The sequence below is a fragment of the Amphiprion ocellaris genome, chromosome 16, assembly GCF_022539595.1.
Source record: "Amphiprion ocellaris isolate individual 3 ecotype Okinawa chromosome 16, ASM2253959v1, whole genome shotgun sequence".
NCBI lineage: Eukaryota > Metazoa > Chordata > Actinopteri > Pomacentridae > Amphiprion > Amphiprion ocellaris.
This window is the reverse complement of record NC_072781.1, coordinates 7,615,561-7,643,254: the sequence shown is the minus strand read 5'-3', so window position 1 is coordinate 7,643,254 and position 27,694 is coordinate 7,615,561. Positions and strand designations below refer to the sequence as shown.

Sequence of the window (27,694 nt, the reverse complement as noted above, 5' to 3'; positions counted from 1 at the left end):
TTCATACAGTTTAACATCGTGTGTCAGTTTACGCTGCCATTCACAAATAGATTCTGGACCAGGCCTAAACATGTCAGCTCCATTTATTCCAGCGGCTACGGCACTCCCTTTCACTTCCTGTCACAAAGGTCAAAGAGCACTGACCTTTGGAGTGCAGCCCAGCCACTGAATAATTCATGACATTGACTTGTTTTTCCCCTTATTTTTTCCCCTTGTCTCTTTTTTTGGTCAGCACACATGGTTGTGCTGTGGGAGGCTTTTATTCATTTAGCTCATTTATAAAGGCCTCACCGCACCTGTTCGTGTGTTAATGCAATTAAATTTTGGCCTAATGTAAATTTTGCTTAGCTTTCTGTTGTGTCCCTCATTAGTGAGCCAGTATTTTCTAAATGACTTTGCGTTATCGTTCATTTGTGGAACACCTACGAGGTCATTTCCCAGAGTGCACTTGACTTGTTGTCAAGTTGTTTACCAGAAACAAAAGACCGCAGCCTTAGAACGTCTCACATGTGGTTCCCTCGGCCTTCTAAGAAACAAATCGGAAAATTTGTGTGCTCCCATCTGGTTTTTGCAAAACCGTGATTACCTCCAAAAGCTGAACAAATGCCAGTATTTATAAGGTCAGCCCTTTATGTGGAAATGTGATGTAAATGAGAATCAGCGAAAGGGGACATTAAACAAAATTAAATTCATTGTCTCCTTTAATGTCATTTACATTTTTGGCTAAGCCCTGGACTGTCAAAGAGGATTTCTAAAACCATTTTAATTGCACATCAGCATTGGAAAAGAGGGTGTGTTTTCACTGAGCGGCTGCCTTGATAACCTGCAAGGAGAAGTCTGTTTATGAACTACCTAAATGACATGTTTTCACTGCATCTGCAGAGGGGCAATTAAGATGGCACACGGTAGGTAGTGTTAATCTAGCATTGTGCTCCCACCATCCATAATGAAAATGATGCAGCGGATGAGGGTCACTGTTGTTGTGATTTAGAGTTGATTGCTGCAGGTGTTCGTTTTTTTTTCTCTCTTTTTTGAACATTGTGCCATCGAGCCGTGGGACCTGCACTGCAATGTTTCCTAGGCTCTACGGTGGATCTTTTAAGGGTGTTAATTTTTATAGGAAATGCTCTCTTAATATATTTGCACACGCATGCAAACACCTGCAAACACACCATTTTTTGCGGCTTCATAATACATCCGTCCCGGCGCTGCGCTCATGGCCTCGTGTTGTGTAATTCGTGTGACAGATGTGAGTTTTTTGACGCCCATTGAGAAATGCGAGAATAAACTGGCCACCCCTGCCTAAGTCCGACGTGATGTTTGAGTGAAGCCTGTCTCTTTCCGAGCCAGAGTAGGAAGAGCAGGAAGTGTTGAGAGTGAAAGCTGTACTTGGCAGCTCTCCTTTGGCTTGCACTTGCCGAAAAATGAAACCCAGACCCTCACTGCAGCCCCAGAGCCAGAACCTCCTTCCCAGTGCTCCGACATCCAGGATTGGGTAATACTGTTCACTAAGCAAAACATTACCTCAAATTATTCTCGCCCTGTTTTCTATTCCCTCCTCCCTCATGTCGGTTTTATCGCAGTTTGTAAATGTCAAGACACGTACAAAGACGCACAGTATAAATGATATTTTCCAAATTATGCTCACATGTTTGGGTTCACATGAGTGGCGGCTGAATGTAACGTGGTGCCTGACGTTCCCGAGGGAGACCCACCTCACTAGGGTAGGATTCCCCAGTGGCATCAGCTAATGGCAAGACTTGACAACAGCAGAGAAGCCGGGGGTGTTGTGTTTTACTAGCGCTGAGCAGGGGTGATGACTTTAACATGTGTGCAGAGAAAGACGGAGATGTTTGTGCGGTGTGTGTGTGTGTTTCGTGTGTGTCTGCACGCGTTCTCGTGTACGTGTGTGTCTGTGTGTGTGTGTGTCACAGCACTTGTGCATGTGTGTGCGTGCTGTGCTAAAGAGAGAGGTGTGCAGTACGAAAGAGTGGCGCGGGCCAACAGAGCGACGGATTCGGCTCCAGCTTGACGGCAGTGAAAGACGAAACATGGTTCCACATGTGTTGAGAAAGAGCAGTCCATCTGTCCATGGAGACAACCCCTCCCCCCTTCACCACCCCCTTCTCTTTCCCTCTTTCCTTCTCTTCCTCTCTCCTTCTCTTGCTCTCTCACCCCCTCCAACTCTTTACTCCCCTGGTTCACTGCTGACAGAAACAAGGCCAGAGCTGGGGTGATGGGATGAATGCTGGGCCAAGAGCAACACTGGACCTTGTATACACACGGTTACACACACACACACACACACACACACACACACACACACACACACACACACACATACACATACACATGCTGAAGAGCAGTAAGAAAAGGTTATCAAAGATTTAAAAAAAAAAAAAAAATCTTTTGGTGTGTGTGTGTTTTTATATGTTGCTAAAGTTTGCTATCTTCAGTTACATTCGCTGGCTTGCTTCTGATGCGGTGTTCATGCGATTCAAATCCAGCTGTGGAGCAATGTAAGTAATTTATTTTGATATTATGAAAGAAAATAAATCTATTAAGATTTATTCACATTTCCCCAACACAGTGCTGCAATAAGCCACCGCGGTGAAAATCTTACATTATTGAAATTAAATCTGAGGTAAATAAAACATGCCACTCTTCTTCAAATATTTAGCAGCTCTCCTTTATAATTAAGCTTTGTAGCTGTTTTGAAGATGTTGTTTGGTTTCCTAAAGCATTAATGACGCAAGAGCTTTGTCAAACAGCTCCCGAATCTGTGAATCACATTTAGGTCACTCAGACCTGTGTGTTTTTTTTGCCGTTTTTTCTTTTGAAAAAGGGTCTCCTTTCTTTCTCTTGGCATGTTCTCACTCCCATTCAATCCTTATTAGGTTTCCCCTAATTGTCAAACAAACTGTTGGGTCAACCTCAGTCGTATCTGGCCGTAAAACAGCACATTAGGCCCTGGTGAGGGATATATGTGGTATTTCATCGGAGACGGAGTAATGCTGGGGTTTTATGGTTAAGTACCAGTTCACGCCCACGCCATTTGTTTCGCATTAGAGTGGAGGTTTTGTAAATCAGATCAATATGTTCGCTGAGATGTGATTCCATGTTGGGATCTCCCGAGTCGTTCTTTCCTCAAGTATTTTTCTTAGGGGACTGGTTGTCGATGCACACTCCTTCCCTCTCTCCCCCCCACCTCCCGGCCCGTCCTTCCCTTTTTCCCTACCTCTGTCAGTCCCTCCCTCCACCTCCACCTCAATCTATTTCCATTTTCTGAATGTAGCAATTTGTAGTGTGACACAGGCAAGATTAGGATGGGAAGCAGTCTGAAGATTTCATCGGACATGGTCCTGCTCCCGCTGGTGTGAGGTCACAGGACAAAGATGGGGGAATTCAGGGATAGGGTCATCAGTTACCTCGGGGAAACGAGCTGGTCTGCTGGCTGCTCTGTTGGCCCCAGGGGTGCCTGGGATGTATCGGAGGAGAAGCCCCAGAGAAAGAGCCCTGAACCAGTGTCATTTATTAAAAGTGACAAGTTATTTCTAACTATAGCTCTGTTTTTATTGTTTTACAATGCTGTCATTTGGAACAGTACCGCTCTGTTCAGGAATCACAAACAAGTGATGAATGAACCAGGTGACCAGGTTTTTTCTCTCTCTTTTTTTAACATATACACATGGTCAATGCACTCCAGCGACACATGTGCTCTCTCAAATTATATCACGTATTTTGTTGCTGCGCTAAATTAAATAGATGTGCATGTTTAATAAAGATCGACCGTACGATAAGTGTAATAAAAATATTTCACCATTCACCAGTTTTCTCCAGGACATTTGTTCAGTAAATTAATAACAGCTTACAGTATGAATCTCAAGCTGACCTCTGCATAATCAGTACCAGAAGTCCCACAGAACATGACCGCACTGTGGTAATGTGTGCGCAGAGAGCACAGCTTCAGCTTTTACTGTTTGACTTGGTTAGAGTTCCTTTTTTTAATGCCGGAGTTTCTTTATGAAAAAACATAAAATTCACGCTAATAATGGAGCATTTATTCAATGTTTGACCAAAGCTCTTCATTGAGGGTCACTGAGGTACTCTGCTCCCCCTCTTTTTTTTTACTGCCTGCCCCAACTGCGTTAATGATATATGACAGAAATTTCCTTGTGCTGGTTCAGTGGCAAGAAAGGTCCTGGCTAGTCTATATCAATCCATCTGACTTATGTTCCCATGTCTTGAATTACCGCTTGATGGAAACCTGCTGCGGGCTTCTCTTGCCAATTGAAATCAGATCTCCTCCACAGCCTGGTGTGATATTGATCCATATTCAACGCCCAGGCTGCAGATCGATCAGTATTGATTTACAATAAAAAACACTCCTCTGCTTGTTCAGCACTGCGATCGATACTTTAAAGCAAAGGGAGGGAAGAAAAAAATTCTAAAAAGAAGAAAAACAGGACTCTGCTTTTTACCATGCAGTGACCAGCTGGAATATATAAAAATGTGGGGAGATGTTTCATTTCATTAGAGGAGTGTGAGTCTAAGTGACCAAACCTTGACCACAACAGCAGCCCTGTCCTCAGTGAACAATGATCCTCTCCCACCATGTGAGACAAACCAATAAAAATGGTTTAACAGGATGACACTTCTATAAGGACTCATTTATTGAAGGAGGTGTGTCTGTTTCTGAATTAGTGGCACATCTGCACTGCAGTGGGGAGTGCTAAAACTGTCATATCAAATCTATCAGAAATTGAAATGGAATGCTGAAAGTGGTGGATCACTTTAGCTTGATTTCCGTGTGTTAACACGATGACATGATTTCCTCTGGTTCTGATATTAATCCGTGTCTCTTTCTCTATCCCACCCGCACACATGCACCAGCCCCCTACCTCCCACACGGTCATCATTACGGCCCGGTACAACGCCGAACACACTGGAACAGACTAAGACGACCCATTGAGCTCCATCCAGATCCACTTTCCTCGCTGTCACATCTTAGTCCTAATCTCTCGGACTTCCTCCCCTCTGCCAAATAACTGTTCCCATCCAGCAGGTCCCAGCATTGGCCTGGGCTGCCAACATCTGAAAGTTATTATCCCCAATCTCTGACATCCAGGAGTTTACAGTTATATAATGATGGGGAAAACCACATGTCCCCAGAGGCAGAGAACATTTTTGAGATGCCTCCCCATCTGTTTTAGGGGAGCTGCCCACTTTGGGCCAAACTCAGAATGGCAAGCAGGCAGATATTTTTTGTAATCTTTTATTTTCGACCACTGGAACAGGCCAGTCTGGGAGTCATTATATGGGGTGATAAAGCAAATCCAATTGGGTCAGGTTCCCCTCCACACAGTGCTGGTGGCACCAGCTCTCCCTGCCTCACTGCTCGTCCCTGACTGTGTAAGTGGTGGTTGTTTGTTTGTCCTAGAGAGGCAGGGCTGGGGGACTAATGCAAGCCCGGGGGCCAGCCAGGTCGGAGGCGACGGTAAACCCGAGCTGCCTGGTGCAGCAGTGCTCCCTCGCTGCTGGCTCGGCCTTGTTTGGACTGCAGCTCCGGTTTGCTTTCTTAGAGGGAAGCTGAGCCTCCGTAATCATGGAGCCTTTCGCTCGGGTGGGGAGCGCAGTCGAGACCAGAGGGAGTGATGACATAGGTCCGCAGAGGCTTGGCCCGGTCCACCCCTGCTGCTCTTAGCATATTTATTTTCTCTTCTCGCTGTATAGTTTAAGTCACACCATATTATGTTCGGACCTTATGCACGTGCATAGGCACTCAGATGTGATGAGGTGCATGGCGTAAAGCTGTAGGCTTTGTTTTTACTAATAATGCTAGGGATTAGTGACTTGCTGACCTCAGTGTAATCTTTATTAGTCTGTTATCCGCATACTCTAGTTATGAAGCAGCCCTACCTGAGGTGAGAGCCGTCATACAGAGAGTGACACTTCAGATTTGAGGGAAACTAGCAAAATTTCATGCTATTTTTAAGTCAGTAAGTAAAACACTTTATATCATGTCTGGATAAATGTGTATTCCTGTAAAAGCATTCCAAAATTTCACAGATTTGGATCATTTAAGACCTCCATCTTGCCCCCTGGGCGCTCCTCAAAAATGTTTTATTCAACATCACCACTCTGTTCTGTTTTGTTACGTTATTGAAATGGGTTGTCGATTCGAATAGAGTCAACCTGGTGGGCCAATCTCATTGTAGCCAGTGGAGAGTGAAAGCCATCTCTGCAGCATAGGCTCACCAGAACACACACAGAGATTGGACGAGGGGGGCAGTGAGAGCGAGAGTGCGTTCTCCAGATGGAGATCCCAGATATGGGGGAAAATGTCCGGGCCATTTTCCAGGGTTTCCATAATGGGAATCTACCCCTTGCTTACTTATTAAGTTGTGCACACAAGGAGGAGTGAGGAGAGAGATGGAGAGGAGAGGAGATAAGGGCAGGCGAGGCGAGAGATGGACAACCTGCGTGCCGTCACCTCTCTGTTGTAAGTGTCAAGCAGACCCTGTCGGAGAAATCACAGGTCATGTGGATAGATGATTGTCAAAGCTCCACACTGATATAAGGGTTCTCTTTTTTTCTTTGAGCCGCGGAGGCGCATGATAAGATTTGTTTTTGTTTTCCGTTGGAGAGGGAGAAAGTATGACGTTCGGGTCAGGAAGGTCGGCTCTGGGGGTCACGGGGTCACAGCCTTTTTGGTACCTGAGTAACCTCACATGGCTAAGCCATTTCTCAGGCTCCCTGAAATGATGGTGGGTGCAGAGAGGAGGGGGTAGGTTGAAGGGGTGGGGAGGAGAGTGATCTATCAGCGGCAGCAGGAGACATGCAGACAGCATGGCAGCTACTGCAGCTAAACAGAGTGAGACAGATAGGCAGAAGTCTCTCATACGTAACACCAGGAGCTTTAAGAAGACAGCGCTGAGTGTTATGGATGCTTGACATTGACCCTTTATACAGAGATAGTGAATTTATCAAGGTTGTAGGACAATGGTGTATTTGTTTGTAAATTATTTAGTTCACTGGGTGAAGTGCTACTTTCCTCACATAACACTTGCCACTCTTGTAAGATAAGAACAATCTGTTTCCATTCTTCCTTTTGTGCTGCTTGTCGGCTGAGTTCTACAAGCCTTAGAATTTAGGTGATCATATTTTGAACACTGTCAGTTCTATCAAGTCAAATCTACTTTAAAAAGAAAGGAGGGGAAAAAAAGCTCTGAAGCTTACATTTTTCTCGAAGAGAAATATTTGTGTACAGATAGGCCTGTCATTCTGTGAAACAACATTCATGATTCTTTTATTGGTGCTCAGCCATCACCCCCTCTCTTCCTCTGTGGAAAAAAGGGCTAGTCTACAAAGTGGCTTTTTGTCGTTTGAGAGAAGTAAACTTCATCAGGTCGACGGCGAGGTGTGCTTCACATGTCACTCAGTCGAGCTCCCTCCTAATGAAATGCTGCATACAGATTTCTGCCTGCGGGCTCAGGGGGATAAGACCGTGGTAACAGAATGAAACAAACCCCTTCCCATTCCCTTCACTCACACACAAACACACACACACACATTCAAAAACATACACGCACACACACACACACACACACACACACACACACACACACACACACACACACACACACACGTTTATACAGCCGGATACACACACACACTTGCTGGAGAGCATCCATGTGAGGAGATCCAAATCTGCAATTTATTCAAATATTGATATTTCTACTTGTCAGGAGAAAGGTGCCTTGAAATTTCCTCTGAGTACTCCTGTCAAAAAAATAGCAGGAAATATGTCAGATAATTCATAAATGGAGTTCAGCGCTGCAAAGTCAGTAGGGAACAGCAAAAAATATATATGCTTGTCAATGAAGAATAGGAGCAATATTACAGAGCCTGCTGCTCATTCTTCCATCATGTCAAGCAAACAGCTTTTGCAGGCCCATAAGTGTATGTTTCACAGCCTGTGTGTGTTTGTGTATATGCATGTATATTTGTATATGTCCCCGTGTATGTACATGTGTATGTATATTTATGCATGTGAATGTGTGTGCGCTTTGGCTGTGTTGTGACTCCTACTTAGATGTGTTTGTTATCTTTTTCCATCAAGACACCCCATTTCCCGTCCTGAAGCAGCCAATGGGAATGTGTCCGTTTTTTTTTTTTCTGCAGAGGTCCGTAACCGGACGCTGGCCTCCATGTGGTTTGAATTAGGGCCCCCGAAACTGTGAAGGACGCCTCGAATGACGTGAGGCACTTGCAGACCAAATTCCATTCTGCTGAATGGTGGAGAAAAGAACTCTCCGGAATCCTCCGAGATTTTTTGGCTCGGGCCCGCCAGCGATTAAAACAGGGCGGAAACCAATAACTCAATGAATCATGGGGCAACGTCCCATGAAATCTTTCACTGCTCTGTCACACCCTCATGCAAACCCAAATCAACTTCAACTCTGCTGATTAGTCTTTTTTCCCCAAAGTGAGAAAAAGAAAATCAGACACACGTCTTGTTCCTTTCTCCTTTTTATCGAACGGAACTTTCAACACTTGGAGCAGAAAAGACACCCTCTCCCCTCGCTTCCTCTTTCGGTTGCGTACCTCCATTTTGACAAAGTGTCGGCTTCCTGATGATGCATCGCTTGACCATGTTGTGCCAAGGCGAGACAGAATAGGACTCCACATATCTGCTGCGGTCATGTGATGCCATAGTTCATAGCAGTTGATGAGATGCAGTTTGGCACAGCTTGGGACCCATCTGGGAGATGCAGATACGCAGACATGAGAAGTATTTTACAGCAATGCATCTGCGCGCTTGAAGAGCTATTTAGCATATGCTGCTATACAAGAGAATTTGCTTTGCTGTTGCCAGCTGCAGATTAGTCTTCATTTTTCAAAAATCCGACAAAACAGCTGATCCGTAGTCAAAGACGGCACTAGGCGAAAACAGCGAATGTTAACGCATCACGTAATTTAATATGTCACTTAACTACGGGTGCATTGTGTTGAATAATTTTTTGATAAAATAAGAGAGGAAAAAAGGGAAGTCTATTTCCAGTTTTTCTTGTATCAACAATAACAATTTCAAGCAGTGCAGTAATGCTGCTGCCAGCGCTGATCGTTTTGTTTCTGTTAGCTCTAGGAGAAGTCAAAGCCCATGCTGCTGCTCTAACTCAAGTGGCTGATATGTTAGGCCATCTAGGGCATGGCAGGCGGTTGACAGTCCATGCAGCCTGTCTACCCACAGGACATCTCCACATAGTGTGTCCACAGTGGGGCCAGTGCTGTCATCTGGGCCCACTATGGACCACTGCTCTGCTGACAGTGAGAGGGTAAACGTTTACCACCTCAATCCCCCATTAACTCGGTGAAGGCACTTCGATCCTCTGTGAAAATAATGATATTGATTGGAGCTTGGCTCTACAAACGAAACGGTTGCAACTAAAAGAGGGATGGGCCCTTGCATTAGAATATGGGATTTTCGAGGATAAAAGAGTGTTTGGATCTTGTTATATTTTTCCTCTCCTCCATCTCCCTCTAGCTTTCCCCCACCTCCTTGTCTCCTCTCTTTCTGCATTTTTATGTGTGTGCATGTAGTGTGAGAGCCTGCGTGTCTCCTAAGATTACCCTCCGCTATCCCCGCAATCAAACAACAAATGACAACATCATTGCTCAGGCCTTTCAAAATACGACACAAAAAAGTGTGTTGTAGCTACATTAACTTGCAACAACCCCCTAATAGACCCTTGTGGGTTTTGTATCTCTCCCCCTTCTCTCTCCTCTCTTCTCTCTGCTAGGCTGTCACATATCCACCCCCCTCACAGTGCGAGCCTCCGAGCCTCGGTGGAGATCAGGAGCTCCCTGTCGGAGGTGCTTTGTCACGTAGCCCAGGGAGCGTGGAACTCACCCAGAGCTGTTGAACAAACACAAGCACAGGGGCTGTCAATAGCAGCTCCGCAAACTAATTGCCTGTCAAATGAACCACCCTCGTTAAGCTGCCCTCACACACACACACACACCAACATGTGCGTGCACTGTGACATTCATGCGCTCACACACGCACACACACACACACGCATGCATGCACACACTCCCGCACACAAAGCCGATTTGATTCAAAGAGTAGTGATACCTTGTTAGAAGAAAAGACACACGAGTGGCACTTCTCTGTTTGCCGTCTTGTTTCTGCAATCGTTACCGGCGTGTGTAGTGCAGTCACCGTGAGATTGCCTTTTTGTTATTATTAAGGGGAACATAGCATTGTGTAGCATAGCTGATGTAATCCAAACACATCCCACACACCCTACAGTATATCAGCTGGTGTAATATTTCAGTTTTTAAAACCACTCATTAGATGGTAGCAGAGCTCCATAAGCCAAATGTTATTGTTTTTGTGTTTGTTTTGCTTTTGTTTTCCCTGTAGTCATTAGGCGGTAGCAGTGGAGTGCCCAGCGCCTTGTCTGGGTGCCTGTAACAGTGCTGTCGGATTGACACAGCTGGGGAGAGCAGCTTGAGGCTGCACGCTCAGGAATACACAGGGGTGTTCAAAGCCCCTCTCTGAATCCTGATCAGAGCGCTGCCCCGGCCAACTGATGGCCTATTAAATATACATGCGCAGAGGTCAGAGCTGGAGGTCCCGGCTTCCTCCCAGCCATGTGCACTTAAGCGGAAGGGCTGGGCAACAATAAAACCTCCTCTCTCTCCAGCGAGCTCTCCCCTGACACCCTCACCTCAGTGTGTACGTCAAGTACAGTGCTCACCTAGCGCTATATTACAACTGCCTTTGTGAAAAGGCCAAATGATGCATTTTTTACATGGTTATTATATATTTATATTCAATAACACCAAGGACCACTCTTGTGTCTGTGTGTCTCCCGTTATTTTTTTCCATTGTCACTGATAAATAGCCTTGCTCGATACAAGCACACACAGAGTGTAAAGTGAGTCCATCTCCATGGCCTTTGTAGTTTACCGGGGATTGAGACAAGGAGGTAGAGGGAAGAGCCCCATAATGGCGAGTCATGATTAACATATTCAGAGTGACACTCTCTCTGTGTTCGTTCGTTAAGCCCGGTCTGTCTGACTAATGAAGTGGAGCGGCAGTTTATCAATTAATCCAGCACTGAGCCATTTGTGCTGGGGATAACGCTCGTGCTGGGCGTCACGGTGATCCGGTTTGGTGCCCTTTAACCTCCGCGAGTGTCCAACAAGGCAGGACCGTGTGACAATGACAGCAAGACACACAAGTCGGCAACCGGAGATCCACTAAACAGGATTTGTGCTCGCTGCTCGTCGGCAGAATGCAGAGAAAAGGGTGCGGATTGATTGGGTAATAGGATCATGAAAAAAGATCTCTACAAACTAACATTGGAGGTTTTCAGCATTCTCCGTCTTCGCATAGATCATAGCAAACAACTTAGTGCTGTCTCTATTAAAACAAGCTCTCCCCTGCCATTATCTTTCCCCCCACTGCTCCTTCCTCCATTTCACATTGTTTGTGTTCATTAAGACATGGGCGACCTGCCTTATCCACACATCAGACCTAGCTCTCAAGAGTAATTGCGATGGTCTCGCAGAGGATAATGTGGTTTAAACTCAGTATAGCCTGTCTATTAGGAGAGACATGATGGCAACCACAAATAATAAAGAACTATTTATTCCTCTCTCTGTGACGCTAACTAGGTAACATATCAAGCCAGCCCCGCTAAGGGTCTCTCTTACTGTCAGAAATGGCACCCTTCATCCATTCCCAATGGCCCTTGCCTCGACATCTCTGCTCTTCATTTTCTACATGAGCTTGGTCATAAATGCACACACACCTCATATATATTTGATAGTTAATATTTATCCTCGCTAGGGAAGTGCACTTTACATGTGGTAACATACGATTACCTGCAATTCTTATAGCAAAGAAACAAAATCGATATGGATATATAATTCATGACGGAGGGGCTATCAGTTTTTATGGCTCTCTATCCAGGCTCATTAAAGTTTTATCGTAATTGACTGCAAGCAAGAGTTTTTAAGGCATGTTTCTCCCTCACTTTCTACCTTTAATAATTAAGTAAAGTTTAATTGGTTGTATTTTGAGGCACCTAGTGGATGATAGGAGTCTCCCAAATTCAGAAACATGAATTATAGAGTGATATGTTATGCATTAACCTGTCAGTTTGTTCATTTGTTAAGGCAGAAAAGTATGGTCCCAACCCCCCAAATCACATCCAGAAATCGAATAACTGGCCGGGCCCTTCAAAAAATTCCTTTTTATGTCTTTCATTGCCGTGTTAATGTAGTGACATGACGCTGTCACTCAGAATGCTCCCATCAACCGCCAGGCCCGAATCGACTCCCCTGATTGGTGGTCAACTTGTTCTCTTGAAGGGAGATTGACAGACGGAAAATTGCACTCTCAGATTTCACCCTTCATTCGTTGCAGTTGTTCTTCCACTCGTCAACTCTCCGCCATGCCTGAGACAGACAGAGGCTTTATCCATTAGCTGCTGGCTTGGCGGGTGGGTGGGCAGATTGAGGCGGGATGGAGGAGGAGATGGGGGTAGGAAGACAATCCTACATTTGAGCACTCTGAGGGAAAATCAATCATGTCATCATAAGTGAGAAGTATGGATGAATTTCATCAGCTGGTTCCTGTCCTGTTCACGCCGCTGGCTTTCTGACTGGCCTGTCCCTCTGATTGGCTTTCTCAATGACCCTTAAATCCGAAAAGGGAGAAGATTTTGAAAACACTTTAATAAGAGAAATCGGACAGCAGTTTCAGGGTTACAGTTTCCCACTTTGCCTGCTGCTACACTGTGAGAAACCTCAAGTGGTTTCTCTTGACAAAGTGGTAATAGATTTACCATACGATTTTGTGCCAAAGCAGCATTAGGCAGTTTTGTAAGAAAATGTTTCTCAACTATTTTCCGTCCGCAGCAGATATGATGAAGTGTTATAAAGGGCAACATCACTCTGCCACTGAAAATTTATTTTTATAATTTTCCCCATCATCTCGCAAGGTCACCGATGAGCACTAAAAGCATCATAGGTATAGGGTGTGAAGCAATCAAAAATGGATGAAAATGAAGACATGGGAATCACAGATGAGAAATTGACAGCCGTTTACAGCCTTGTTGTTGATGTGAGTGACAGAGTGAGGGAGAAAGTGAGAGGGACGGAGTGAGAAGGAGAAGAGGGGGAAAGGGAGAGTTAAAGTGGTGATAAATTTAATGGAAAAATCAAATACAAAACAAATTCATTCCTCTAAACTTGATGCTCCAGTCGTTCTTTTCTTGGCCTGTGCTAAGCCTTAGAATAAACTGTCACTCCTTATCGATCGCATCTGAATTGTTACCGAGATTTCTGAAAAGTAGTCTTGACACACACCCCGCGAATAGTAATCTTGGGAGATGAGAACATCCAGACTGAACAGCTAACACCCCTGACTTAAAATAAAAGAGGCTTTTCTTTTCACCCCCTTTTCAAATCCGAGCTAATACACTTTGGTGAATTACAAATTCAGTGATAAATATGTTGCTGTGAAAGATGTGCCCTCGTTGGATTTTGTTGTCTTTGCTGGTAACTGTGAATGCAGCGGGTGAGGTGGTGGTGGGGCTTAGTATTTTGTCACGGGGAATATTTCTAAACAGCAACTGAGCATGAAATGTTTGTACACGATTTGTTTGCCATTTGTGATGGAGATGACATGATCAAAAAATCAATTCACTTCACATTTGATTTCCAGCAAGTGCTTAAATGACTGCTGTCGACTGCACCCACTGAAATTCATGTGTCATGGTATGGTTCATTATATTCCAATGGTGTATTAATTATGGCTATAGATAGAGAGCTCTGCTGTGAGCGGTAGCCTAGCTGCTATGTGCCAGGGGGAGCTAGCCTGAGGAGGAAAGCTCTGCTTGTATCCACTCATCCCTCAGCTGACAGGCCTGCTCCAGGAGAAAAGGATTTCTCCGGATTGAGTGCCATTTTCTCTTCTTTAACAAGGAAATTAGTGTGTAAAGGAGATCTGTCAGGATAAAGTGCAGCTTGACTGCTGCCGCCCTCCCCTCCTCTCTGTCTTTCTTTCCCGCCCTTCTCTCTCTTCGCCATCCTGCAACTCGCTCTCCACCTCTCCCTCGCTTTCTCTCCCTCTATCTGCCTCTGTCCTTCCTTTCTCTTTCTTTTCCTTCTCCCCCACTCAATGGCTCCCTCAGGGGATCTTCCTTGAGCATTAGCAGAACACATCCAATGTCCCAGCTACATGATTTCATGATATGATTTGTACCGGGGATTTGCAATAATCCGCAAATAAAGTTGAAAGTGAATGACTCTCAATAAGAGACGCAGACAAGCAAAACCAAACCTTTTAAGATTTTCTTTATCTGTAATGGCATGAAAAATGAATTTGTTTTGCATTAGATCATAACAATTTAGCAATGGCCTGAGTATGTTGTTTTGTCTGTGGCTTTTATGATCATGACTAATTCCTGCACAGGAACCTCAGTGATATACATAATGCATCATTCGCTCATTTAAATGTTCAGTTCCTCTGCAGTGGCAGAGAGCTTGGTAGCTCATTACACATTACCCATGTGTGCCTGGGAGTTGGAGTATGCCAGTTTCTCACTTGTAGTCAAAGATACGGGATCTGCTGCTTTAGCAGGATGTCATGAATTGACGATACGATTAAGCTCAGATGTCATCTCGACCGAACCGGCTTTATTCACCTCATGTTAATCCCTTTATTTTGTCTCAACATTAGTGGGAACTAACTTTTTTACCTTGAGTAGATGGACAGGGATGAGCCCCACTGGCACATTTTAATAAGTCTGCTTCAAAGGTGTAGGGTGAGAAAAAAAAAAAAAATCAAAACATCCTGGGTTAATTTGAAATGTACTCTGCATCTGTGATGGGAAACAGCCTCACAGGTAAGTAAGGGAGACAATTAGGGAATATCCGTAAGTGCAGGAGCTGCATACTAAAAAACGCAAATCACTATTTCCCCATCTGGCCCCTACTGTGCCGAGAACTGCAGCTGAGGTCCGATTTCACCCGTCAATCACGGCCGCCTCGCTGTGGGGTGTGTGTCCTGGTGAGAGAGCCTACCCCCAAGTCATTAGCACACACAGTCAAACTGTACTGAGAACTGCCCTGCACCGCTCTGCTCTGCACCACGGTTTAAATATCCCCAGCCTGTGACAGGATCAGTTTAGCGATCTGTAGGATTGATCTCCTCTTTAAAGTTTTGCCTGAGGCGACTCTAATTGGGAACGAGGCTGCCTCCCACTCCCCTCACTCCCTTAACTGTCAGTCTTGGCTTTGTTTACTGAGGACATGCCCAAACCTATTTACTCAATAATGAGGAGACGTGGTGGGGATGCTGCTGATCACATTGAGGCCCCCAGCGGGACTTCTGCATGCTGGGAAGGGCGGGAACATCAGTTCAGACTTTTTGAGCTGGTAAAAGTTAGCCTACGCGTCGCTATATTGTAGTGTGGGGGATATTTTTCCTCCTTGTTTTCTCATCTGGCTCTCATTCCTTGATTTGCAGAGCACTTGTCTACCTCTGGGAATTTATTATTTTTTCTCTGTCACACCATGCAGTTAGCGAAAATAGAACAGCATTTAAAAGACAGAGCACATAAGTAGTACCATTTTACACTCATATAATGCCCTCCATGTGCTTTATGCCATCTAGAAAGAACTAAAGGAGACCTAAAAAAGCCCACTCTAAACATGTGAGGTATCACCAGCGCCTTGTTGTGGAGGGGACTATTCATGATTGGAGTGTTTTGGCCTATTGGGCCATTTCCTTGTCTCTTCAAGTGAATTCCTTAGATTCTCGCTCTCATTTAGGTTGTTTTCATTTGCGCTGAATGACAAAGCCTTTGGTGTGCATGGCGAGGCTGTAGAGTCCATTGATGCCCATTGGGATTATGAATGATGAAGTGGAGAAGCTGCCGCTATCAGAGGGACACAACACTGCTCTTAATAGAAAAGCATTTAGAAAGGCAGTGGGGAGGAGGTGGCGGTGCTGGGGGCTTTCTGACACTCGACTGATAAGAGGCAGCTCTTCAGAGGTGGTAGTGTGTACAATGAAACACGCTGATGGGGATACAATGACACACATGTTGCGTCTGACAGGCGCATGATTTAGATGTGGAGTCAAAAAAAAAAAAAAAAAAAGGAAAAACCTGGACCACACAACAGAGAGTTTCATGACGCAATACCCCCGGCACAGAATTTGCAAGTCTGTCTGTGCATGTTTCTACTTATTGGTTTGATTTGAGAGAAAACGCATTGTCATTACTCATATCCGGCCCTGACAGATTGAAGAGGGACAGAGAGAGGAGGAGAGAGAGAGGAGTTAGTAGTGTAGTGGCACTGGAGTGAAAGAGAGATATGCAGAAAGGGAGAGCTGTCAGTTTGAGGAATGAGTCTGATAAGAGGAAGGGACTTGGCAGATGGGCAGAAGAAACCGGCAGCACACTTCTCAATTAAACATGTAAATACCAAAAGCAGACAGCGACGGGGAAGAGAAAGTTAAATAAACACAGCACCGTGCTGTGATTACAAGCTCAAAACACCACCACCTTTGCCACTTTCTTAGTTCCTGCAACTCCAAGGAACTCTTTAATCCAGCTAAACTTCTGCTTTAACGTGTTATATAGCTCTCATCTTTTTTTTTTTCCTTTTTGTTTTTTATTGCCTCCCGTGGCTAAATTGATTCACGCAGAGTCAGATTCTTTGGGAAGTTGCACGCCCACCAGGAAATCTTAATATAGATCTAATTGAGCCATTCATCCATTCACTTTGCCCTTTGTTGCAATTTCTGTATTTTAATATTTTCTAATAATCGTTGTCCATCATTTTTACATACATGCCCCCACTTTGCGCCCCCCCCACCCACGTGCACCCTGCTGTGAACTACAGGGAGTATCTTAAATACTTCTGTAGGCAGTGTCCCTGACATTAATAACAATGAGCTTGGCATAACCACAGTGCATTCTTAGGGTAGATTCACAGTTTGACATTCAGCCCAGATGCTATCACGGAGCCTCGGTGTTTAAGACCGCAGAGAAGACAGACATCTGTCACTTGTTACCTTTGAAGTGAATGAGAGAGGGATGCAGAAAAACACAGTGGACAAAAGGCCATTCTGACCACAGACCCTCAGTGTTTACAAACGGAAAGGGAGAGTGACAGGAGAAACTCAAGATGAATGGATCACTGCTGTTGATCTCTCCTCCTCATTCCATGTGCTAAGTTATTCCGTGGCTGCTACCTCAGCGGGGGGTGTAGGGAAACAGGAAGTTGAGAGAGGCAGGCAGAGGCAGACAGAATGCCTCAAGGACTGTGGAGGAGCACAGCACTGCAGCCTGCATGGGAAGAAAAAAAACTCCCTAACAACTTACTGTACACTTCTCTAACCTGGGGTACCAAACATTACAAATGTGAACATAATCCACATTTTAATGAGTAGATGATGCTATATTAAGGCAATATTTGCAATAGTGTTGATTTGCCCTGTTGAAATAAGCGCATCTATTGCACTAGCTGTTGTCTGAGCCGAGCGCGGAGTAGTAATTGAAGTGTAAAGAACTGTATTTTTATACAATTATTAGAACAATGGCCGTATTAATTTATCTTCTGTCATGTCTCCTTAGACCTGTTTCTATTTCAGGTTGCACGTCAAGTGAGAGCAGCTATATCTGGCTGGCAATTAAGCTGGTCCTGCCTCCCCTTGATGCTTGATTAGTCCGATTGATGGAGGAGGCCATATGTGGCGGTGTCAAAACTTGGCAGCCAGTCTCCATCCTCTCAAATGAGAGGCAGGCAATAAAGAGGCAGGCTGCCCAGAGTGGGTGCATGTATGCGAGGCCTGCAGCGCCACGATTCGAGCCCCCTGATATGTCGCATTTTCTCTGGGGGTCTTCGGGGGCGCTGACCACTCCAGCCAAGTTCTGGTCGGGGCAGAGGTGGCCACCGGCTAGGCGTGTCACTGTACCGAGACCCTCTGGGGCACGAGCTCCAGGCAAGGCGTTGGGGTGGGTGTGTGTGTTGGGGGGATGGGGGGGTGTAGAGGAGTGGTAGATGGGGGGGTTGGGAGGTTTAGAAAGCTGAAAGATATGGCCCCCTTCCCAATCTCGCTCGGAGACAACAAAAAGGGAATGCTTGAGAAGGGGAAGCAGCGGGAGGAGAGCACAAAGACAAAGGCGCGGGCAAGGTCAGTCTAGCTAATGGGCCTGAGCCGTAGGCTGCCTGGGGCTAGGCACACTTCTGTTCTCTCTCACACACTGGGCCTTCAAAGACCCTTCAGTCCACCCCTCTCCTTCTCTCCTCTCTTCCTCCATCTCTTCCACTTCTCTTTTACTCATTTCCCCACTTCCATTGGTGACACTTCCTCCCTTCAAAAGCTCCCGCACAGGTGCCTTTAAAAACACATTTTCCACCCACTCCAATTATTGTATCAACAATTGGGATGATGATGAAAAAAAATGCCACGCAGCCTTTCCAAAAAATGACCGGGAAGATATTTTCCCTCCCAAAACTACGAGGTTGTGAAAATTCTCCCAGTTTATCCGCCGTCACCGGCCATCATTAGGTCCGAGGTGGGTCCCTGGAAGTGCTAAGAGGAACTGTTGGAAATGAGGAGGAGGTGGAGTGTTGTTGTCAGGTTGGCTGGCTGGCGTTGCTTGGCTCCACTCGAGGGCTCCTTTAATGTGCAGCGGAGTAGAATAAGTGAGTGGCTGTGGGCACCAGCTGAGCTCACTCTCGTCTTCGCCTGGTAGCTGAGGGGTGAGCCGCTGCCACCTGACACTGGGCACACGGCTCAGGGCTCCTCTTGGCAACATGGCACAGCACACATGTCCCCTCATTTGGATGGAGATTCAGACACAACACACAAAAGCCCCCCCCCCCAGGTCCTCCTCCTCCTCCTCCTCCTCCTCCCTTCCCTTCCTCCCTCACTCACTCACTCAGTCTCTCTTTTCCCCTCCTGCTTTTTTTCTCCTCTTCCTTTAGTTTTTGACAGCATCATAATAATCTGGGTATCTTCTTGATCATGCCCCATGTTTTTTTTTCTTCCCTTCTTTTCTTCCTCATCTTCTCAGAGACGAGTTTGAAATTGCCTGCGTCAGGACTTTGCTAATTAAAGTCATACTTTCAAAAATGCCATAATAACTGTTAATTAGCTTGATGCTATTTTCAGCATAATTTGCTAATTAGTGGAAAACCTGTACAGCGTTTCTCTCTAATTACAGTATGGCTCCGCACGGCGCATCTGTGCCTTGACTCCAAATGATACCATTACAAAGTCCCGTATTACGCATTCTCTCAAAACAGTTAATTGCCTCCACAGATAGTGAGATACTTCAGTCAGCTGATTTTTATGGTAATAAATGGACAGGCACAGACAAAAACCACCCTGGTTCATATTTATGAAATATGAAGAAGGAAAACAACCTCCTTATGAGATGCATGGAGTTAGTTTGGAATATAATCTGGCTGGTTCTGTGATGATTTTGTGTGCTCATGCGTTGAGTTGCTGAGACTTTTAATGAAGTTTGATTTATTCTTTGTTGTAACCTTGCAAGCAAGTAAGCCATAACATTGCAATTAAAGTGAAAAAATAGGGAGTAATGGCGTCGGCCTCATGTAAGGTAAAGGCAAAGCTCTGATGGATTGTACCTTCAGAGGTGGTTGCCATGTAAATACAAGCGGCAACATAATGTGGCTGTGCCACAGCTTATTACTGGGAATGTAGCTACCTTGTCGCCCCACCAGTTATTTTCATGTAGCCTTGCAAGGGGAGAGAATTATGGACATGACCACAGGTTGACCCTGATACATGTGTACACTAGACACAAATTATGACTCATTAAGTGTGGTGAGGAGCGTGATTGGCATGACCTGTGAACTCAGGACGTCAGCTGTGCCCATCCTCCGCTCTGCCCCGCTTTTGACAGCCACCAGTCTGACAGGGCTAGCATCGGCGCTGGCTAATTAATGCACCACTTCAGAGACCCTTTCATTTATGGCTTCTGAAAGGCATTATTAAATTAATTAAACCACCAAGAGTTAGTCATTATGAAATCAGGAGGTTTACATGGATGACAGCGTTTATGAATTAAACATCCCCAAAGTTCCTCGCAGGAGATACCCCGAGCTGCATGCGGGTACCTAGCGCGACAGATGTTTGCCCCCCCTTCCTCAAGCTAACCTGTATTGCAAGCGATTTAGGTCTCATTTGGGGGTTTGAAAACTAAAGGCAGGAGAGAAAGAGGTTCAGGATAGCTAATGAGCAGAGAAAGAGAGGGGAAAAGGAGGTCACTAGCTCTGTTCATCTGTAGACAGTGCAGATGGTTGTGTTTTAAACAATACAACAATGGCGTACATCAATTTGTTGATCGCTAATAGATAGCTTGTCTCAGATGAATTGCAGGCTGGGATCAGTTGTCTGTGGGTTTTAGCTGAGAACTCTACATTTATAGCCTCGAAACATTTAGAAGAGCTGTATGCTGTTTTTAACTCATCATGTGATGTGAAAACTACAAATGGTTCACGAGATAAATCCCATAAACTTGGGCTTAGCTGGAGAGCAGAGGGCAGAGATGAGTAGCTCACTCAGGAGCCTTGACGATAGACTCCTTTTCATCTGTGGACTGAGATTCACAGATTATCTCAAGAGGCTCTCTATCTCTGTCCTCGTCTCTATTTCTCTTTTTCTGTTGCACCCTCCCTTCCTCGCCCCTCGATTCAGGAAGTTTGCCAGCTACTGTCTTTGTTTACAATGCCAAGGGAAAATGTCAGAGCCGTTGAGAAAAATATCCTTAGAATCTTTTTTTTCATCTTCTTAATCTAACAGTTTACTGAACTTGATAAGTGTCCTATCAACATGCTAATCAAATTACTTCGGAACCAAAATTGACAGTTTTCATTAATTATACAAGATTATTCTAATTGCAATTCAAATTTATTCATTCCGAACAGAAGGTATTCAGTAATATTTTACAAAATTTGCATATTAAATGGAGGGAGTTGTGCATTATGCATGGTAATGTATGCACAGTTTCTTATTTTTAACTTCACGGCCATATGTGGTGTCGTTGTAGGAGCAGGTGAAAAGTCTAAGTGTGTTTAATTTGCTTGACAAACATTCGGCTGGAGCTTGTCAAGGGGAGTATTGTGAATGCCAATCTTTATTCCCTCTTTATTGATTACCCCAAACTCTAAACATCTGGAGGTAAATGGCACTGAGAGAGATGAACTGAATCATGGGATTAGTACCTTCAATGACTGAATCACTATCAATTACTTCAATAGCATAATTCAAGTGTACTGCATAAAAGCTGCGGTACCTTGGTTTGAGCCAGGATTAATATTGCAATTTAACGTAACAATGGAAGCATGGGAATGATATGGAAGGCGTCCAACTTTTTTACATTGATGTCATAAAGCTAATGCCGTTATCTAAATACGAATGTATTTAATTCCTAATTTAGGCTTTGTTTGTAGAATGAAAAGGCTCAACGCATTAGGCACATGTTTTAAAAGGTAATGGATTCTGTGAGTAAAACAACCTTATTTATTCACTGAGACGCAAAACCCCCAATTTGCTCTTTGTTTTTATTTCCTAGAGCGGGCAGTGAAGTGCAAACAGCTTACTGGGAAGCTGTTTACTACTGTATATGACAAAGGGTGTGTGTGTGTGTGTGTGTGTGTGTGTGTGTGTGTGTGTGTGTGTGTGTGTGTGTTTATGGGGAAGGGGGTGGCTCTTCCAGCTCCACAGGCAAGGTCTTGTGTTGTAATGTAAGCGTAATAATTATCAAACAGCATCGGGGGCTCTGGGTACGGGCTTTAACAGGGGGAGAGCATGTTTGATATGTAGAATCAGCCCATAGTGCATCCATAGAGGGTGACTAAATCGCACGGTTCATGGATCACATTAGTATTGCTCTGCATCCACCCTCACACTATAGGTGATTTCCATTTAGACACACATTTCCACATGAAGATAAATATGACTTGAATCGTAATTTCCCTGAAGTAAATATAATACAAATACAACATAATACAGTGTCAGGCCAGGCAGGCTAATAGATTACTAGCGTGTTTTCCATTTGTATGGTAAGTGGTGAACCTAGGTGGTGGTCTGGCGAGTAACAAATTGAATGTTTAATCCATCTCAGTGCAGATTGAGGGTATCAGAAAGATCGGTAGTCGTTGGAGTTCTCCTGTGACTGGTAGTATATTAGATATTTTTACTCTTTAGGGGTTTGAGGAATGTTGCTGGATTAACAAGAGGTGCGAAGTGGTAGATAAATTCAATTTCTTATCTTTTCTGAAGTCGTCTGTTATTTTTCAGATAGGTATTTGAATTTGACTCGCAGCATTTCCAGTCACTCAGTGGTGTAATCTGTGATGTTGGATCACAATAACACGAGCTCTGTTTGAGTTAGATACTTATACAATTTTTTTATTGCTTTTAATTACAGAATTTTATATTGCATTTTATATTATAGCACTGAATTATTAACTGGAGTCTCTCACCACACATATATATATATATATATATATATATGTGAAAGTTATTATACTTGGCTTTATGTTATTCTTTCAGAGCCTCCTTCATATGTTAGAGAGATCTTTGTAGAGAAACCAGGACAAATATGCAAAAGATATGCTTCCTTAATGTTACCAAACATTCTCTAAGTACATATTTAATTCTTTAATAAATGTTTGCTCTGGCATTTTGGAGAAGCTAGATTAGCGTCAACTGCACAGCATCTCATATAAGTGTGACAAATTGATATTTTTATATAGCTTAATCTGTTTACTATGATGTTTATGCGAGGAATTATTACAAACTAATTAAAGAAATCACTTTGATATAATTAGTCAGATTTCAGGAAGCTCATTAGTAGTAATTTGCATGAAAAATAAGCCCTGTAGTGGTGCTCAGACCCAGCTATCCGATCTGTGTTTTATCTGGTTACACATCAACCCCCATTGTTTGTTGTTTGAGGCTGTCTGAAGTGGCCCACAATATTTTCAGTCATTGCCCTGAGAAGCGGCGGGGTGTCTTTCAACAAATTCCTCCCCTAAAGCAAGTCAACCTGTATGTGGAAGCAGACACACGCCTCTGTGTACATAAGGCAGGAGGAGTGAGCGGCAAAACACTGTCTATTTATCTGTCAGGTTCCTGACAAAGAACTGAGCTGACAAGTAAGGGTTTCCCTCAGCAGAGCAGGGGGGCTTTATTCACCGTACTTACATGCCCAGTCTATGCCCAGAGACTCATGTTATTTGCAAATCACACTCTTTGAAAATTCACAAACGGGGCGAGACATGCCACGCTATGGGTTTGTCAGCTGCCTTCACAACAGCTAGCTATATCGCTAACAGTGTGCGGTTCGGTTAGGAAGCAGCTTTCTCTTAGCATTTGCCTCGCTGTCACTTTTTCCAACACATGCGTTCTGTGTCTTCATGCTTGGGGTCTCTCCTCCCTCAGAGGCTTGCCATCTTCCCTTTGGACTGACAAAACACCCACACTCCCGCAGAAATAAAAAAAGGAAGAAAAAAAAGAAAAGACATTCCTGGAATTACATCATTCTCTGCCGAAGCAGTTCTTCCAGAAACTGATGCATATACATTATATTCTTATAATTAGATAAAAGCAGCTATTTAAAAATGAATTGAAGTTATTTTAAATGCGCTTTTTTTTCCAGGATACCCCTGTCTTAGGCTGTGGGCTTCAAAATGCTGGTACAAAAACAAGACCTGTTTATTCTCTATACCCTTTTCCCACCATGGGCGAAATCCTTCCCTAAACATCCGGACAGAGAAGCACTTGTGTGGCGCTGATGTCACAGACCTACCTGGCCTCCCTCTCACAAAAGCTAAGGTATCATTAGCTAGGCCCACACAATGGCCATTCAACCAAGCCACTGCGCTCCTCAGGACTTGGGAACAATGTTATTTTTTGTCTCAGAATTATAAAGACAGAGTTTTGCAGGAAACCTGACAGACAAAACCTTTTAGAGGTAAATGCTCCAGGCGGCTTTTGGGTTTAATCTTTTCCCATTAGCATTTCGCCCCCCCATCCCTCTCCCCTTGCTCACACACAAAGACCATATTTACAGGGTCAAAAGTAAAGGCTCTGACTCTCTGGAGACTGCTTTTTGTGTAGATCTTTACTATATATTTGCAACACTTTTTACTTTTATTTTTTTTCCTCAAGTGTTTCATATGAGTAACTGAATAGCTTACAAAAACCATAAACAGGTACATTTGTTTATGGTGATAATTTTTTTTTTTTCAGAACGGGAAAAAACAGAAACTATGCAACAGTCTTTAACTAAATATTGTGAGAAATCACACATGTACACAAGATTATTAAAAATTATTAACCTATAAAAGCAGTTTATATAATATAATAGTTATATTGTCAACAATACAACAGCAATGCCAAGGGTTCATATGTGCTACCTTTGTGTGTGTGTTTGGGCGCATGTGTGCGTGTGCGCACATTCACTTACACTTGTGTGTGTATGTGTGTGTGACTCCATGTGTGTGATTCATTCCAGGGCAGTTTTAGTCCTTATAAAATATTCATTTTGGTTGTGCAGGGCCCTGTAATTGCCATCTCTCACCCTGAATTATTTATACCTCGCACAGACTGACAAAGCTTTGCCATACGGCCCCAGATGAATCAGAAAGCAGCCATCTCTGCTGCCAACAGCACTGGGCTTTCACACAAATATGGCAGCCACGTCTCTCTGCCTGGCCTCTCTTAATTTGACATTTTCTTTTTCCCCCTGCCTTTGTCCTAGGTGCACAGAAAGGTTACCTGTTAGCTTTAAGCGCCGACCTGCTCTCTGTCTTTCTGTCTCTATCCCTCCCCTCTACCTACATGACAGTCCACAGTGGGTGTTTTTTTTTTTTTTTCCGCCTCTTCTGAGAATGCGTTAATGTGGTGGCGATGTCAGAGTGGCTGCCTCATGTTTCATGATGACTGACCAGTCCTGACAGCCACTTTAGATGTATGTATTATACATTAGTAATAATATGATGTAGAGATACACTTGCGTACATTTGAGCATGCATGGACAGACAGCAAAAAAAAAAAAAACACTGACTCACTGACCTATATGTAGCTTACACACACATACACACACATGTAAATCAGGCCTGACTGACCTGCTGGGTCCAGCACGGCTGCCTGTAAATGGTCAAAGCCCTCCTGCTGCTCTTCCCTGTACAGCTGTGTTCCTCTGCATCCTGCCTGGCTCTGATCACTCCAAGGTGCCACGGGAGAGAGACGGTGCTGTATGGCTCTCATTGTAAACCAGCTCTGGGGCCTTTCAGAACCCCACGTTGAACACCCTAAATACTACTATTCACCCAGGCCGGTTACTCCAACATATGCTTATCTTCCATCTCACTAGTGCAGGGAGGTGCTGACTGGTATTTCCTCAAGGCCCCTAGCTCCAGTGCTGACCAGTAATCAAAGCACCATATTTCTCCTCCCGCGCAAAAATAACCTGGAGATACCTCTATGCCGTCCAGCTGGTGAGCAGAGTAAATATTCCTGAGAGCCGTATTGTTGAAGTGCGTGAGTATTTTTGTAATGTCAGCAACCTCATGACTAACATTGTCATAGTCATTATGGGTAATCATCATCACCCCTTGTTTTTGTGGTGCCGGCGATGATTCAGTAATATTTATGAATTCCACTTTGGATGTAGATGATGTTGGCTCTACAGCGGCAACCACTGTTTGATTCGTTTTTACAACAGGGTCGTGCAAGACAAAACAATGCAGAATTATTTATGTTTTGTGTCTTATTATATTGTGTTCAAAGTCCTGGTAGCGAAAAGCCATATTCGGAGTAAAACAAAGAACAGCGTGCAACAGTACACAGCCTCAGCAGTATCTTGATGTGAGGGGATGGGAGAGGCAGAGAGAAAGCTCGGGGCTAAACATGCAGTATGTGGCGGGCTGGAGCTAAAAGCTGCATAAAGCACACAGCCTTAGTCCACTGTTAGCAAGTGATGGATAGTTAGCAGGAGCTCAGAGTCTTCGTCTAATCTGTTACAGTAAACCTGTGCCAAAGCCTGAAGGGAATCAGTGGGGGCTAGCTAGGAGTGGGTTTGACGTGAAACCATTTGTGAAGACGAGCGATTCTCTTAAGTAAGAAACTAACAGTGTCCGGAGAGAGAGAGAGGCAGAGAGATAGCTGGAGAGCGAGCGAGACAGGAGGTGAGGAGAATGAGTGAGAGTGCGAGAAAGGGAGAAGGAGGAAGAGATACCATAATGAGTCCTGTAGCCATGGAGTAAATGAAGAGGGATTGACAGAGTGAGGGATCCTCAAGTGAAATAATGTCAATGCCACTCTGCCCATTAGAGAGAAAGGGGGATGGTGGAGGAGAGGGTAAAGAGGGATGAATGGAGAGACACAGCTACATCTTACGTTGCAGAGGAAGCACATAAATTATTTGTGACACCCCCTGCAACACACATACCACCAACAAAAATATGAAATATGAAACAACAGAATGAACTGACAATAGGGGCAGAAAAAATAAAGAAATAAAAACAAAAAAGGCCTTGGAAATACCCAATAAATTCTCCGAGACATGTAGTTGGGATATTTGATGTCGAACAATAATAATCACGGTGACATCTGCCTTGCTGCTCTCGGAGGAGACAGGCAGAGGCCGCGAGTGGAAGGGGTTAATCTTCCAAACCCAATAAGGTTGTATAGTGAGGCACTTGTTCCCTGATAAAGAAGTGATAGGATCTGTGGGTCTGGTCCCTTGGCGCTTGTACAGGGGTAGAGCAAATATTGTTAATGTGCTGTGGTTTACTTCAGCTAAGGCGAGAAAAACAGCTCTGCTTGACGAGAGAAGACAGTGGCAAACCAGAATACGACAGAAATGACCACGCGGCTCAGTTCGGCCTCCCAGGGACTCAACCGGCATACATATCCGAGCCCACTCAGTTGCATAAATAAGTGTTCGGGAAGATTAAGATCTGTAAGTGTCTCTATTTCTCGTTTTACCTGCTCCGCCTTGTCACAACAGGGATCTGAATGCAGTTCAGTGAAGTGCCTAATAACTGGAGCAGTAGGTAGGGAAGGCAGGAGGCTTGACATTAAGACCCTGGCGTTTTGGAAATCCGATACGCTATTGACCCGTGTACTACTATCTCAGCATAGAGATCTGGTGTCAGCAGATTGTAGTCTGGTGTTGGGAGCCGTTTCTTACAGGGCTCCTGTAACAGGGGCCCATTGAGTCTGGGAGGCAGCTGGGGCCTGATGGGCTGGAGCTGGGTGGTGATCGATACTCACCGCCCTGCAACGGATGACCTCACTGTCATGGCTGCCGGCTGTGGACACTGCATACTAGTCATTAGTGCCGGGGCACCAATCAGGAGCTTAGAGTTGTCAATACCTGACTCTTACAGATACTGTGGCCATCTGTCAGTGTATTGTGTAACAGCCTAAGTAAATACGGGGAAGCTCTTTTGAACAATAAGAACAAGGTGTATTATTGAAGAAGAAGAAAAAAACCCTCTCAAGTAAGTAGTTTAAGAAATCGGATCGGTGAGGGGGGAAAAATTGAAATAGCTCAGGCTTAACTTTTAATTTTTAACAAGTCATTAAAAATAATAAAAATCTGTGAGAAGGATG

At 44.4% G+C, this 27,694-nt stretch overlaps 2 protein-coding genes across 10 annotated transcripts in view; one reads left to right on the top strand and one right to left on the bottom strand.

Annotated features, from left to right (window-relative positions):
* mgmt (O-6-methylguanine-DNA methyltransferase) overlaps positions 1-27,694 on the bottom strand; it is a 102,661-nt gene that overhangs the window by 15,838 nt on the left and 59,129 nt on the right. The gene's annotated exons all lie outside the window — the stretch shown is intronic.
* ebf3b (EBF transcription factor 3b) overlaps positions 1-27,694 on the top strand; it is a 68,091-nt gene that overhangs the window by 8,968 nt on the left and 31,429 nt on the right. The gene's annotated exons all lie outside the window — the stretch shown is intronic.